Source organism: Hylaeus anthracinus, unplaced genomic scaffold (genome assembly GCF_026225885.1).
Source record: "Hylaeus anthracinus isolate JK02 unplaced genomic scaffold, UHH_iyHylAnth1.0_haploid 4, whole genome shotgun sequence".
NCBI lineage: Eukaryota > Metazoa > Arthropoda > Insecta > Hymenoptera > Colletidae > Hylaeus > Hylaeus anthracinus.
The window spans coordinates 1,266,430-1,281,656 of record NW_026535289.1 but is presented as its reverse complement, the minus strand read 5'-3'; the positions used below and the strand labels follow the sequence as shown (position 1 = coordinate 1,281,656).

At 34.1% G+C, this 15,227-nt stretch overlaps 1 long non-coding RNA gene across 3 annotated transcripts; it reads left to right on the top strand.

Moving 5' to 3' along the window:
- Nucleotides 1–985: 985 nt before the first annotated feature.
- LOC128895112 (uncharacterized) lies at nt 986–14,303 on the top strand. 3 transcript variants are annotated; one of them, XR_008461708.1, is made up of 3 exons: nt 986–6,365; nt 6,403–13,463; nt 13,587–14,303. It is a non-coding gene; the product is annotated as an uncharacterized LOC128895112 (long non-coding RNA). The 3 variants fall into 3 exon arrangements; XR_008461707.1 differs by having other exon boundaries at nt 6,403–13,507; XR_008461706.1 differs by having other exon boundaries at nt 6,403–13,523.
- Nucleotides 14,304–15,227: the final 924 nt, after the last annotated feature.

The window sequence follows — 15,227 nt, the reverse complement described above, 5'->3', positions numbered from 1 at the left end:
TCAAACGAGAAGATATGTTTAACTGAAAAACAAATGATCAACACCGAGCTACGAAATTAGTTGGATACAGTATCGCATAAGTATCTTGCTACCAGATACGTATCGCATACGCGTATTGTCGTGTGAAAGAGCTCTAAGTTTACATGCGGCTGCAGCCGAGCGCGAACATAGAAAGAGACAGAGAGAAGAAAGCGAGAGAGAGAGAGAGAGAGAGAGAGAGAGAGAGAGAGAGAGAGAGATCCAAGGCATGATGCTAGGAACCAAAACATATCGGGGGGTGCGAGACAATACTAATGTAACAATAAAACTTTTTTATTTATTATTTTTTTTAAATCTAACTTCTTCCAATGGATTTGTAAGATTTTTATGATTACAATGAGACCAAACACGATATACATACAGCGAAACAGGAAAGTATTCGACTATTTGTTTGTATTTTATATTTCATATTACCTCTTATATAAAAAATTTTTTTTTTTATAAATTATACAAGATGTTCGGCAACCGACCAAAATATAAAATAAGAATAAAAAAATGCACAGCAGTTTGGGATCGAACTAGCAATATCTTATGTACGATACTACGATCAGTGATACCAGCTGGGCCGGGTTTTTTCGCCCATATACTGGCAGAATGACTGTTAACAGTGTCGTATCCAGGGTAACAGGTGTGGGGTGCTATAGCTATTGTGGCTATGAGCGCGAAATCATAAATATATTTGTCCTTACTATTTATATATTGTCTATAATTATATATTGTGTTTATATATTGCCCTACATTTGTCCATCATGAATATATTTGTAAAATTATGCAGGGTTAATTAAGATACACCTTTTTAGTCGTGCGTATACTTCATTGATGCTATGTTCGCTGCGCGTGCGCAAAAAACCCAGCCGACTACGATACCTGCGAACCAAGTCGTAAAGCGTGTTTAGATGGTCGAACAGTAACAGAAAAGAAGACGACGACAGCGCTGCGTTGGAAAGCATGATATTGAGGCAGCCATGTTGGCATATGAATCGTCTCAATCGTAGCGACAACACCATTGTACTTTTATGAGGCGAGGAAGCAACATTTTTGGCTGATTTTTTTTTAAACTGTTCCTTGTAAAATGCTGCTGCAAGGGATAGTTAAAGATATTTGGAAAAAGACCCACAAAAAATGTCTTGTCTTTAAACGTATTTTTAGCACGTTTCAAAAGCGAATTTCAAAATGTGTAACTATCCCCCGCAGCGGAATTTTATATGGAACAGTTTAAAACAAAAATCAGCCGGAAAGGTCGCTTTCTCGCCTCATAAAATTACAATAACTATTTGGAAAATTACAAACGTTTGACATCATTCTGTCTTTGTCTCTCCTCCGATTGTTGTATCTCCCTCTCTGTCAAAGCATCATTGGAAAGACAAGGATCTATCTATCCCTGTCTCAGAGCTTCCTACTTTTTCCGCAACTGTCGCTGAAGTCAACTCGAAGTTTTGCTGGGTCTCCTGCGCACCCTTAAGGGTAAAAAATAAACAATAAAATGACGATAACAAACATACTTTTATTGTTTATAAACTTTTAAGGCTGAAATTGCAAAATCAGGCCTTGGAGTCGCATCCGCCAAAGTATAACGGATATATTAAAACCAGAATTATTACAAAATATTGCTTCTTTGCTTCAATATCTTCCAAAAAATCATGCTAGCCTAATCGCCCTGTCCTCGTCTCTCCTGCAATTGTTGTATCGCCCTCTCTGTCCTTGTCCCGGAGTTTCCTACTTTTTCCGGAACTGTCGTTGAAGTCAACTCGGAGTTTCGCTCTGGCTTCTGCGCACCCTTAAAACAATTTCATTTGCTCGCAAGAAGAAATTCATAAAATGTTAACCCGATAAAAAACTTCAAAAAAGTAAAAAAAATACGCCAAGTACATGAAAAAGTGGAGGAATCAAGGAGTTATTATTGAAAAATAGACGATCCCCATAAAAAAACTACAAGAAAGTAGAAAAAGATGTGAAATCGAAATGAACTAGTTGAAGCTATAGCTTCAAACTCTGGCTTTCAATAATGACGTAAAAGTACTTGAATCTCAAAATTTTCCGTGATTTTACTAAAATGATCAATTACTAATGTAACTAATAATTAAATATGAAAGAGCTTTTTAAAAGCTACAAAATGATATACATGTAACACTTCCATATAAAGTAATTTTAATGATTTCAACAAATTGCACAAATTGAAACAATGTAAAAAATGCAAAAACTTTTGGTTCATCCTAATACATATTAATAAAAATAAAATAAAATAAAGAATAATGTGTCTTTTAACATTTTTGAGTCCACCCTTTTCTTCAGTTTTAAGGTCCTTTTCGATGGTCATATTTGTTCTCAGTTCAGTTTTAGTTTCAGTCGAACTGTCAGTTTTTCTTATGTATAAACATATTATGTGACAACATAATGCCGTCGTTTTAGACGGTCATATCTGTTCTCAGTTCAGTTTCAGTTTCCGTTATCGTTTCATTTCAGTTCGGAAAACTTGGTCCTTTTACACGATCCGTTCAGTTCTCACTGTTCCCAGTCGTTTCAGTTCTTTGTAACCCAAATATAGCGACAGATCTATACAAGATCTACACAATCACATTAGTATTAGTAAAAAAAGTTCCAATCTCTCTTTTTTTATTTTAAATAATATGGCTATATAATTAGAATAAAAATTCAAGTAAAATAAGCCGTCCCTAATATACATATAACCTAACCTACGATTGTACGGAAATGGATACATAGCCTACATAGCTTTCACTATCGCATGTGTATCGAAGCTAGCGCTTTAATTTGGCTATTGATGCCATCTCATGTCGATTACCAGAATCTGAACTAAATTTGTTACATGACTTGCTCTGCAGTATCCAGAAATTTACCGGCAATGTCATCTGTGTAATTACTCGTGTCTATGGGATTATATTCAAACATAGCTACGCAAATATTTTTAAGGTAACAGAAAGTGCGATAAGGTTTTGACAATATCGCTATCTACCAGTAGGATTACTTGCTTAGATACCTGTGTAGTTAACTACGGTCGGTACAGTCGATTATACGATCACGTGATCGCAGAGGGCGTGTGACGCCATTTCTAACTATGCGAGTCTCGTTCAAATAGTTTTTCCTCAAACATTGTGTATTTCGCAGAAGGAAAGGCATTTTTAATCGTTTTGAAATCCAAAAGTAGCCGGAAAGTGAACAATACTTTTAGTAGACGAAATGTGAATGATCATCGTGGATGAAACCACATGATTCGGATCGAATCACGCATAAAAAGTTCCGTTTTGATCGGTAGCGTGTTCGATGCACGAAGAAAAGAACGAGATTTATTATTTATTAGATACACATTTTCACCCATAACAGAATTTTATTCGCGCAATAAAAACTTTTACATAATGTCGTATCACGTATTAATAGTTTCATTTATGTGTGTCGATCATTCAACGACGTGATATTCTCTTGTGTTATACTCAGTGTATGTAACGCATCATTTGCATAATGCATCATTTGTTTCTTGATTATAAGCTTGTAATTGCTTGCATGCCATACATGCTCACTGTAAAATGTACAGCTCGCAGCGATCGACCTTACAAGGGAAATTCGGCAATTGATACATGCCAAACATTCGAATTTATGCAGAAATAAAGTTTATGGAAACTTGATTACTGTACTCTTTTCCATTCTAACCCAAAAACGGTGTTAAGGATAGAAACACCACTTCGAAATAAGTCTGGTTATTTATATTCTTTCTAGTATCTCTGAAATCATAAAAGATTTATAAGAAATTGAAAGAAAACTTATATTTAGAAATATTTCCCTCTCCATAAACATTTCTACCAATAGCTGCACAAACATTGTGGACGTTTTCATACTATACAATTTTTGTCTAACCAATTTTGTTCCATTTATTATCAAATTCGAGTTATTGTGCAATATAGGTATGTTGACTTGTACTGTGTGCCCGATCGGCCGTAATTTTTGACCAAAATTTGAAAAAATCATAACTCTTGATTTTATGGTGTGAGAAATATCCATAAAAATAAATTTTGTTAACTTTTTACTACAGAATCATAAAATGTTAAAAACCATAAAATTTTATACTTAAAATTTTGTCTATATTTCTTATAGTTTCAGAGATATTAACAAAAGTATAAATAATCAGTATATTTCGATGGGACGTTTATATCCCTAAAACAATTTGTTAACCCAAAATGGAAAGGAGGACTGTGATTAAGCACCCATGTACTTCATTTCGGTAAAAATTCAAATTTTTCGACGTCTATTAATTACTGAACTTCCTTTGTTAATGCATAGAAATCGTGATCCTTTATGGACGCATGGATTAACGGGGTTAACAGGCACGCGCACGCCATTTTTGTTCATGATCAACGAAAGTAGATCACAAGAATAATCTACTAATTTCAACACAGTCACGTATATTTCTTTCGTATTTAACGGAAGACAATTACACATATTTTCGAGTGAATTTTTATTATGAATCACAGTGGAACCTCAGTTAATCGGAATTTTTCATTCGTAATTTTCCGTTTAACTGAGTTTCTATTTTCGAGTAAAGAATATAGACTGCATGAACGATACTATTTCTTAAAAGTGTAGCCATGGTTAAGGATTCAAGGAATAAGATTCTGGACACACAAAGGTTTATTGCGAGGAATATGGTTATACAGAGGATTAGGAATGGATAATTGTAACAGGAATTCAGAATGAACGGAATTATACTAAAGAACATAATACAATTCTTCATTTTACAATATTTTACAATTTTCAATCTTTGAAATGGCAGAATCATTCTGTACTCTCCCATTCGACAGGCGTCCAGGTATTATCGCCAAACTTTCCTTGTCGAATAGGGCCTATTTAATAGGCGACCAGGAACATACTCCTGTCCTCTCCCTTTTCCAGCAGACGTCCAGAAATTATCGCCGAACTGTCCTGCCAGAGTCCCTAAGCCGAATTCCGAGAGCGGCCGATGGTCTTACCTCGTCCTCTTTCCCGGAATGGCAAATAGGCCGAATGCCTCTACGAGCCTTCAATTTATATCGCACGGTTGCTATCCGCGGCCGCGGTTCTCAACAGTCGCGTCGTTAGGCGAGAAGGTTCGCGAGTTCGCGGTCCGCGCTTCGCGTCTCACACCGAGCGGTGGCCACCCTCCTATGTTCTAGAAGTTTCGTACGGTCGCTTTTCGTATTTCTTGAATTTCGTATGCTACAAAAGAAGGATTATATTTTTAAAAAGTAATATTCCGAAGTAATACAGTCAACCTTCTTTAAATGTCGCGATGGTTCCCTTTGTAATTGTCGTCCAATTATTCTCACCGTATCGTGGATCTGTTAGCGCGTCGTTCCATATTTATAAGGAAGTCGATATAGAATAATAGAAATCGACCCTTTCAAAGAACTTGGCATACCAGAGACAAGTAAATAGCGATTAAATTTCGCCTATCTCTCTGTCTTGGCGTTGCCACTCGTATTTACTCAAGTCGGCAGTTACAATTAGACAGGATCGATTCTTTTATACAATTGATGGACTTATTAATAGTAACTGAAACGACAAAATATTATTAATACTCACCAAGTAGCATCAACATTAATCATTCTTGAGGGACTCTACTTATAGTCGTTATAAAAAGTATATCTAATACTACAGTGTAATGCTTTCGGACAAATGTTTGTTCAGGATTGTAAGATTATTTGTTATTGTAAATTTTAATGAGCAATAGATACATAAATCCATGTTAAGAAGTATGGACATTGGTGTTCTAGTCAACAGTCTTTAAATAAACTTTGAATAGATTTCGCATTGTTTTATATTTTCGTGGTACGGGAGTACTAAAAAATATACTCGTCTTTCGGGAATAAGGTTGTCGAACAAGTATAAGACGACTGGAATAAAGTTAAAATTTACTGCTAGTTGAATAATTAGAAGCGATGCTGTACATGGTGTAAAACGAATATTCGCCATGGATCTTAAACATGAATCTCGGCGTCTCGATCGTGGGAAAGTTTTTATATATCAAGGTCACGAAATTAAGTTTCTATTTTTACATATTCTATTCGAATAAACATTCATATCGCGTTTATTCGAATAGAATATGTAAAAATAGAAATTTAATTTCGTAACCTTGATAATTTAACAAATTTAATGATAATCAATATGAACAAAATACAAAAATAAAAAGAATTTTTTTGTATTTTGTTCATATTAATTATCATTACATCTGTTTAAATTATTTTGTTATTCCTGTAAAATTTTTTAGTGAAACTTCAAGAGTTGTTTATCTTATTTATATAAAATCATGTTTTTTTTTTGAAGTTGCATTTGCAGTTACAGTTTAAAAATGCATACTTGTAACGATAGAATCTAAAGAGTTTAACTTTATTTTAATTTAACTGTTAAGATCAGGAGAATCCGCCACTCATGAAAGTAGAATATTCCGTATATAAAAAAGTAATACTTTTAATGCGCTCACGAAGCTTTTATATTAGACATTTGGTATCGATAGAAAAATTACCCAAATGCCAGCATTTCTGTTGACTCTAGAGATAGTGTTCTTCCTTAAACGCAATATGGGATGTGGAGTTTTCGTTTGTTGACAACATTAACGTTTCCAGTAACAGAAGAAAAAGTGGGGTAAGCACTCCACTTCAAAACTTTAATCGTTTGTGAAAAAAACGGCTAGTTTGGAACACACTGTGCCTCTTAAGCTTTACCTTCATTTACGAATAGAATGTACAGGAATAGAAAAAGAATTTTGTGACTGGTTTTTTACTGGCTTTCCATTGATTTAGGTACATAGATTCATCTCTGAAAGCTGTGACGAATATTTTTCGGTACACTCCGTATACAAAAATGACGCACCGCGGCAGTGTACGATCAACACATTTGAAACGACACTTTCTGGTTTCAAAAGCGTCAAAATGTTTAAGAAATGAGACACTTCTAACCCCCTATTGCATAACGTGCTCGATACAAAATTTGCGCATGACGTGGGAAGGTCTAATCGATTCACTTATCGTTCGACTGGAGCGTTAATTAACTCACGAGTACATAAGTAATCAAGATACAATTTCTTGTATGAAAGCTGAAATGAAATTCATGCAATAGTGGGTTAAACGCAGAAAATTAAAAATACAAATATATTAAATAAAGAGAACAACACGTATTCGTGAATGGACACGCGTGGAATAACAATTTTGCGAAAGAATTCTTGGTAATTTCTATCAAGATTAGTCGGCTTACCTATATGTCCCGATCAAATAAGAGGTTCCACTGTATTCTATCATTTTACGACTTGCTAAAAAGCTTACGCATCGATACATCGTTAAAAAGGATCAAGGAATGGGAAGGATCGTTTCGGTTTTTCTTTCTATTCTTTTTTTTTCTCGATAACAATATTTGGTAACTTTAAAATGCCGATAAAATTCTCTGTTTTACGATTCTCGTGTAGTAGTATCAAGCGTCGAGTGTTCCGCGGATTCGGATCGATATGGATCACCCACCGGAAGTGCATGTCGCTGCAGCACGAAAGAAATGGCGCGCGCGTGTCACCTGCGTGCGATCCTTTCTTATTTGTACGTAAAATTATTTCTCATTATACTGATGCGCATCTAGACTTTTTGTTTCGTTACGAACGTTATTTAGAATATTATTTCAATGAGCAAGTAACTAGGAGAGCCTCTGTTTTATTTTACTTCATATTTTTTCTTTCATGTCTTTTATTCGCCTATTTCTTTTTAAGTCCCGTTTCATTCTATCGTCCCTTTTTCGTTAGCTAATCGAGACAAGCACGAGGACACGCTTCTGTCACGTCGTTACGTCGCTTTTCTCGCCAGTCGGCGCGAGCAATTCTCCAATTCCGACTTAACAAATTAATTAAGATAATGTAAACACTCGCAGCCATGCTGACTCTTCCCCGATGTTTCATACCCTTTCACGCTTTTTTTTCTCGCACGCTCACTCACCCAATTTTCTATCTGGTTTATTTACAATGTATCGTAGTGCAATCGTATCCTTTCGCTTCGGAGTACGCTAGCTGGATGCCAGTTTCTCGTTCGTCGACTATGAATTCGATAACTGTCGCGCGGTGTGTTTTCATTAAATGGCGGGAGCCAACGCGTAGCTATGCATAGAGAAAACGAAATGCTAGCTGCAGTGGACGAAAATGAAGCACGGCGTACGACGGAACGGCTCTAATTAAAATTAATTCTCAACTGATACGGAGTACGGTATTTGATTGTTATTAATATCACTGATGGTAATCTGATGTTGTTTATTACAGTTTCATTTAGAAAAAATTTTCTACGTTAGTATATGGTAATCTAGGCTGGCATTGATTCCTGCATGCTCTTACTAGGTACAGTTAAATCTGCTTATAAAAATCCAGTGAATACATTTCTGAAGGTTAACACTGGGATTAAAAAGCCTATAAATTGATCTCAGTAGATGAATCGTTAAACGACATTATTTTTCACGTTCACATGTAATCATTTGTGTTCTATTAAAAACAAAATCTTAAAGCTTCTTTCTTTGAAATGAAGAGATGTCTAATTATTACAATTATCGCGCTCCTGATTGGTTGCATTAGAGAAGGTCTATTTAACATTTTCCCTTTTTTAATGTTAATTCGGTGAAGTAGTTGTTACGCAATTTTCTCTGTTTCATATATCAAATCATAGTCTATTTACGTGACAATTATTTAGATTAATTAGTGAAATTAGGAATGAAAATTTAGTTGTTTAAGAAACAGTAACAAATGTTGGAATTCTAATTGTGTTTCTTATTTGAAAATACGTTCAGCATATAAACGATTTATAAATATTCCGTATAGTGTTCTTGGAGCCCTTCAACTTTGGTCTGAAACATTTTATAACTCTATTGATACCTTTGACAATAGCTATTTGGATCGATTAAAATTAAACAGCCTACTTATTTTGTTCGACTAGAAGCCTGACTGTATTTCATTTCTTATGAATCTATAATTATTAGAATTCATTGAAACACTGTCATTACATAGTTATTCGACTGAACATTCGTTGGCAATTGGTCTCTTTTTCGATTTGCCTTGAAGCCTCGGTAGATTGCAAATAGACTACGCAAACTTTTATACAAGTGACTCTTATAAACAATGAAATACGTTTGGATTTCATTCACCTTATCAATTGAGAATTAATTGGTTTATGCGTGCAAGTTGTATCGAATTAAGTAGGTCGTAAGTAGGCGCGTGTCTACTGGACCCTCATTCGATTGCATTGTATGCTATTGCTTGATATAGATTAACTACGTTTTAATTAAGTTAAACAAATGTGAAATGTGGCAAAGACAATAAATTATGGAATTTATTCACGATTCAAAAAATAAAAAAACCAACATGAGAGTTTGGTCTGGTCGAGAGACACTGTCATTCGATTTGCACAATTCACGTCGTTGTTAATGTCTGGTCAGTGGTCGAGTAAAGAGCTCAAGCTGAATAATATCTGATGAAATTAAAGAAAGCGGGGATCGCAATCGAATAACACGCGAGCAACGCGAGAAGCAGGATTCAAAGCATCGACGGCATATTTTGGAATGTTTTTTTCCTATGTATTCGTAGAATGCTTGGTTAATCCACGATTCGTTTGTTTCTTCGAAGCAAGAAAACACTTTTCTGGTATTAGATGAGCGCCGAGATAGCATAGAATTTCTCTACTCTTCAATCAAATTTGGGGTGCTCTATTCTCGATTCATTTTTTAGAAAATCATTTTGTTAAAAATTGATACTTGCATGCCTGATTTTGAAACGAATTGTTTAATTTAAACAAGAATGTTTAATTTATCCAGCCTCCTACAATTTGTGAATTTCATTTTTCTTTTTGTGATCAAAATACATTTTTAGAGCTTCTACATTTCAATGTGCTACTTGTCTAATTTTTCAATATTTTTTTTATTTTATTTGTTATTTTATATATTCCCAAATAATGCGTTCAGCGTGAGTCAGATCGTTTTTGTTTTACAGAAATCAATCATCTCTAGATTGAATTCGATTCATTTCGACCTGAACCGCGTTTAGTTGTGATTATGAGGATTCTATGGCATGATCAATGATAATTCAGCTGATATTTATACGATCTCGTCTGCCATGCGTTTTATTCGGATATTACAAAAAACAGTTTTCACGGCGCAAATCGCAAATGAGGACCGAATTATAACCTGGTCGTGTATTACTTTTTGTTGTTTGTTCGTTTGCCTATTTCTTGCTACTCGTAGAACGAAGATCACTCTCGCCGATCTATCGTAACCACTTCCCATTTTATTCTCGATTTCTCTCGAAAGAAACATAGGAAAAAATTAAGAGGGTACATGCGCTTAGGAGAGTATCAGAAAATCGATTTCTTTTTCGCCTTAAAATTTATACATATCTTGGGTCAGCATTATTTCGAATAAACGAATTGGGGTGTTTTTCTGTTTTTAGCATTTGTAGGTGAAAATGCATTAGAATTTGTTTATTTTTTGCCTATAAAAGCATTTAAGCTGTATTTTCGTCAATTGTGTAATTTTAACAATACAAACGTATTGTTTTATCGTTATGTTACATACAGTCATCGTCACACATTTTCATTCACGTTTGGAAAGTTTCAAAGGTTCATGCTCGTTAGTAATATTATTCATATAAGACCTATTTATTTTACGTCAATTCTATTTTAGTACTATTTTTTGTTCATTTTAAGGTGTTGAAACTGTATATTAAATTAATTATTACTACTAACGGCTGGCAAAAATACAGCATAATTGTTTTTATGATAAAAAAATGAACAAATTAATCTTGAATTCTCTTTTTATTTCAAACAGATTACATAATATTCGCCCCTGAAGAGGTTAAGACAAATAAATTTTCCAAGCTTCTAGAAAACTTATAACGAACGTTGTAAGCACTGTAGTTAGTTCGTAGTGATTCGTTTGAAGGAAACATATAAAAAAATATATCATCCTAAACATTGTTCCGTTGCGTTTCCTCTCAAACTCGTTACCTTCTTGCTGCACTGTGTACGTTTGCTTTACCTGCTAACGATATCTTAACGATCTACAACAGTGATGACAAATCAAACGTCGTTTAATCGATAAAAATTAGGAGAATCGGACAAACATGTATACATCTCGGCGCGTTATATTGATTTCCATGTTTCAGTATATTTCACATTGTTTAATTTCTGAAAAATATAATACAGTTTTTCAACATAAAGACACTTAAGTTTAAAAGAAATAAAGACAAAATTTGATAAGATACAATTTTACTACAAAACTTGCCGCGTGCCAGTGAAACTTGTCTCGTGTAACGAGAGTTGGCACGCCTGCTATAGATTTATCATCACTGATCTATAGGGTGAGGCTCGTAACTGGAACCACTTCATTGTTTTTTGGTTTTTTTTTTTTTTTTTTAAGGCGAAACTTGTAGCTTTAATTGGGAGACCGTATAACGGACTAATAAAATTGTCGCAAACGGTAAACAGAAGCCGAGCACATTTTCTTCTCCTGTTTATTATTATCGTGCGAGATGTCTGTACATTTCGATACAATCATCGGTTGAAATTATTAAAGATCTTCAAACGATCGTATTAATCGCTACGATTGAAATTGGTTCGATATTATCTACAAACTTACGTTACAGGGAGCGAAACTATTTTCATAAAAAAAAAAAAAAACGAAATAAACACTTGGAGATAGCCTTAAAATCTTGAAATATACCGCAATAACACATCTACACATTTTATAGTTTCTTTACTTAAGTGAATTTCTTTAATTTATTTACTTTATTCTATTGTTTCGGGAAGTTTCGTTTTAAACACCCTTTTTAGTACATCCCGCGACGCATTAAGAAATATAACGTGCCTGCTTTGTCATCGATCAGTCGATTACATATTTTCATTCGTAGCAACATTTGCAATGGTATTTCCTCCGAAGAGGACGAGTCACCTCTCCGGGTCGAAACGTAACTTGTACTTGATTGATAACAAACAGTCGCGCAAGTCGTTACTTATTATTTGGAAATTTTCTAAATCGTAAGTTATACGATATTTTCTGAGCATATATAATTCATATCTAGGTCGATTTTTATCGAATCTAGTCAGAGATTTACTTCTTCCTTTTGCTCGTGCGAATATACAAAGGAAACTTGGCGAAGGATGATTTTATATTATTTGGTATTATCGAGTAAATATGGTTGAGTTTATTTAATTCTGTAATAAGAGGACGTTCCGACCGCGAGGTTGTATGGTCCTCTTCAGATGTAATACAACAAAAATATGAAACGATCAACAGAGTAATTCAAGAAGTGGTAAAATACAATTAACAGGTCGCGAGCTAGTTTTTAAACGCTTGCCATGGATAAATCTTAGCACGAACTTTTGTATAACATTAATTTCATTGCGAATATTGTGAAATAATAATCGTTGAAGCATGTGGTTCTTGTTTTCACATGATAATTTGAACAAATGTTGAGAATAAGGACATCTCAACCTGTTAAGCACTTGCGAACGAGATCTGTGTCGTATAATGAAATATAAATAGTCAAAATTAAATTAAAGTAGATAATTTATACTTTTCTGTAATATATAAGGACGAGGCACAGTAATCATTCTGTATTAAAATAACACGATCTCATGCTTGTTTATTCAAGAATTTATACTCGTTGGTTAGTCTGTGCAAGTAATAAAGAGTTGAACGCTTTTAATTCTTGCAATTTGATCCATTTCTAAAATATGTAAAAGCATATAACAATGTATGTCTAGAAAACACTGTTCAATTTTTAAGAATAGGTAAAATAATACCAACCCGAAGCACTTGAATAAATTCTTTAGGCGATTACAGTTAACCGTTATAGTTAACCATTTCTTATAAATTGGTTTGACTTATTTATATAAATATATGTTCAAACATATTTTATTAATATTAATATAAATATATAATACATATTTATAGATATAATTCAAATCAATCCCCTAGATAATATACGGAGTACTTTCGTAGTTAATGGATAAAATCTACCATAATGAATAAAAATTGCTAGAAAGAAATAATTTATAAAGAGATTGGTCTATAAAATCTTCTATAATTTATTAAAATTGATTCATAATGCTAAAAGAGTTTAATTCTTTAATTACTTTTACAGGCTAACTAATAAATATAAGTCTTTCTGTATCTCGAAAGCTGATGAATGACGATTATTCATTAAAATTATTCGTTACGAAGCTATCGAAGTGGTTTCAGTTTCGTGGCCCAAATGTGTCTATTTAGAAGCGCGTAACGTTTGGCACTGGTCCTCCTCGATCTTTCTATCCCGCGAAATGAATGAAACCTCAAGGGTAGTCGTCTGGTTTTTGGGTAAGAGTGTATCCGTGCGTGCGTGAGTGTATCCGTGCGTGCGTGCGTGCGTGCGTGCGTGCGTGCGTGTGTGCGTGTGTGAGTGCGTGCGTGCGTGCGTGCGTGCGTGCGTGCGTGCGTGCGTGCGTGCGTGCGTCTACTACCAGTGGGAATTATAGATGTTGCAATTGAAATTTTTGTTTACCTTATTAACGTAGCTAGACATGCTCGATTTTCGAATTTTGTAACTCGACACCGTTTGTCTTTCATTTTGAGCGGGAGACGGGATAAAAATCGTTCTTCCGTCTAGCAAAGGGTAAGGGAACGGGACTGAGATTACAAAATACGGTCCGCGACCAGAGATGGGCAAAATTTTATTGGAACAAATGGATAATAAATAGAACAAACGTATAGCAATTTATTCGCTACGTTCATTCGATGGAACAGCTGAAACTTTACACCACGTGGTCTCCCAATTTCTTAACAAGTAATTATTATTGTTAAACGGTTTTGATTTTAACTGGTGGGAACCTCCAAAATACAAAAAAGATATCTTCGTTTATTCATAAATAAAGTAACGTGTTAAATATGATAAAGGAATCTAATAGCTCGATAAATAGATAATTTACAGGAAAAAAGAAATTTACATCTTCGTTAGAACGTAACCTATGGATTAATATTTACAATATTAATAGTTAAAACATTTTTGAGCCTCGATCGTAAGACAATTTCATTACAGTCAAATTTTTTACCACGTGTATTCCCAACTCCTTCTATGCGAGGAACAAGAATATTTATTTTACGTTATTGGGCATACGAACCATATCTTCTTCTAATGTCAATGCATACTATTACCTTTTATAATATTTAATACTTAACATATTAAAAAGTTATCAAGGATATAAGTTTGTTTATTTCTCTAGATTCTTCATTTATAGATCCAGAAAATATTTTTCTTTGTATTCAGAAGATAGTTTAGAACATAAAATGAAAACCTTTAATAATAATTTCTTGTGTTTTCGGGAAATCATGTATTTTAATTCAAACATGGTGTAAGCACACAGCACCATCTGACACCCAATTTTTAATTTTTTCATTGTGAAGTATTTCATTCTATAATTTTAAATTCATAATTTTAAATTTTAATTTCAATTTTCGTTCAACGAATTCCTTGAAAATATGTATTTAGATAAGAACTTTGCCCATCTTTGGAAGCGATTGAACGCGTGTTTGTCTGGAGGCACAGCAACACCGAATTCACCGAAATTTTCGTCGCGCTTGGCAAAATATTATCGAACGTGCGCGTGCGTTTCGTCTGGAGCAAAGCGTATGCATAAAACATGTACCATCAACGAACTGAAAAGAATATTAGTAGCCTATTGGGCGTCGTAACCTCCCTATTGCCCCTTATGCGTGTTTCCCATCTTCGTCATTTAAGGGAGGAAACATCATTACGAGTCCTAGTATTAAATGTTTCTTGGGATATTTTTTTTATGGAGAAGAATTTATGTAATGTTCTCACAACTTTGAAAATATTTTAGGTATGTCTTAGAACATATTTGGTAATTTCTTCAATTCATTTCACATAGAAATCTTTGTGGTAACTCAAAAACTAATTGACCGATTGTTTTCACCTTTTATATACATCTACTTTACTTAAATGCCTTAGATATGAACTAAAAATATGGAATGATACCATTGTTAAAAGTATGTTTTTTATTCCAAAAAGTTGCACAAAAATGGTGAAAATTGATACTTTGTCTCCAAACACTCCCGAAAAATTCAATTTTCAACTTTTTGGCGGCAGTTTAGTTTATATCCTTAGAAAACAAATTAATAAGGTAAACAAAAATTGCAAT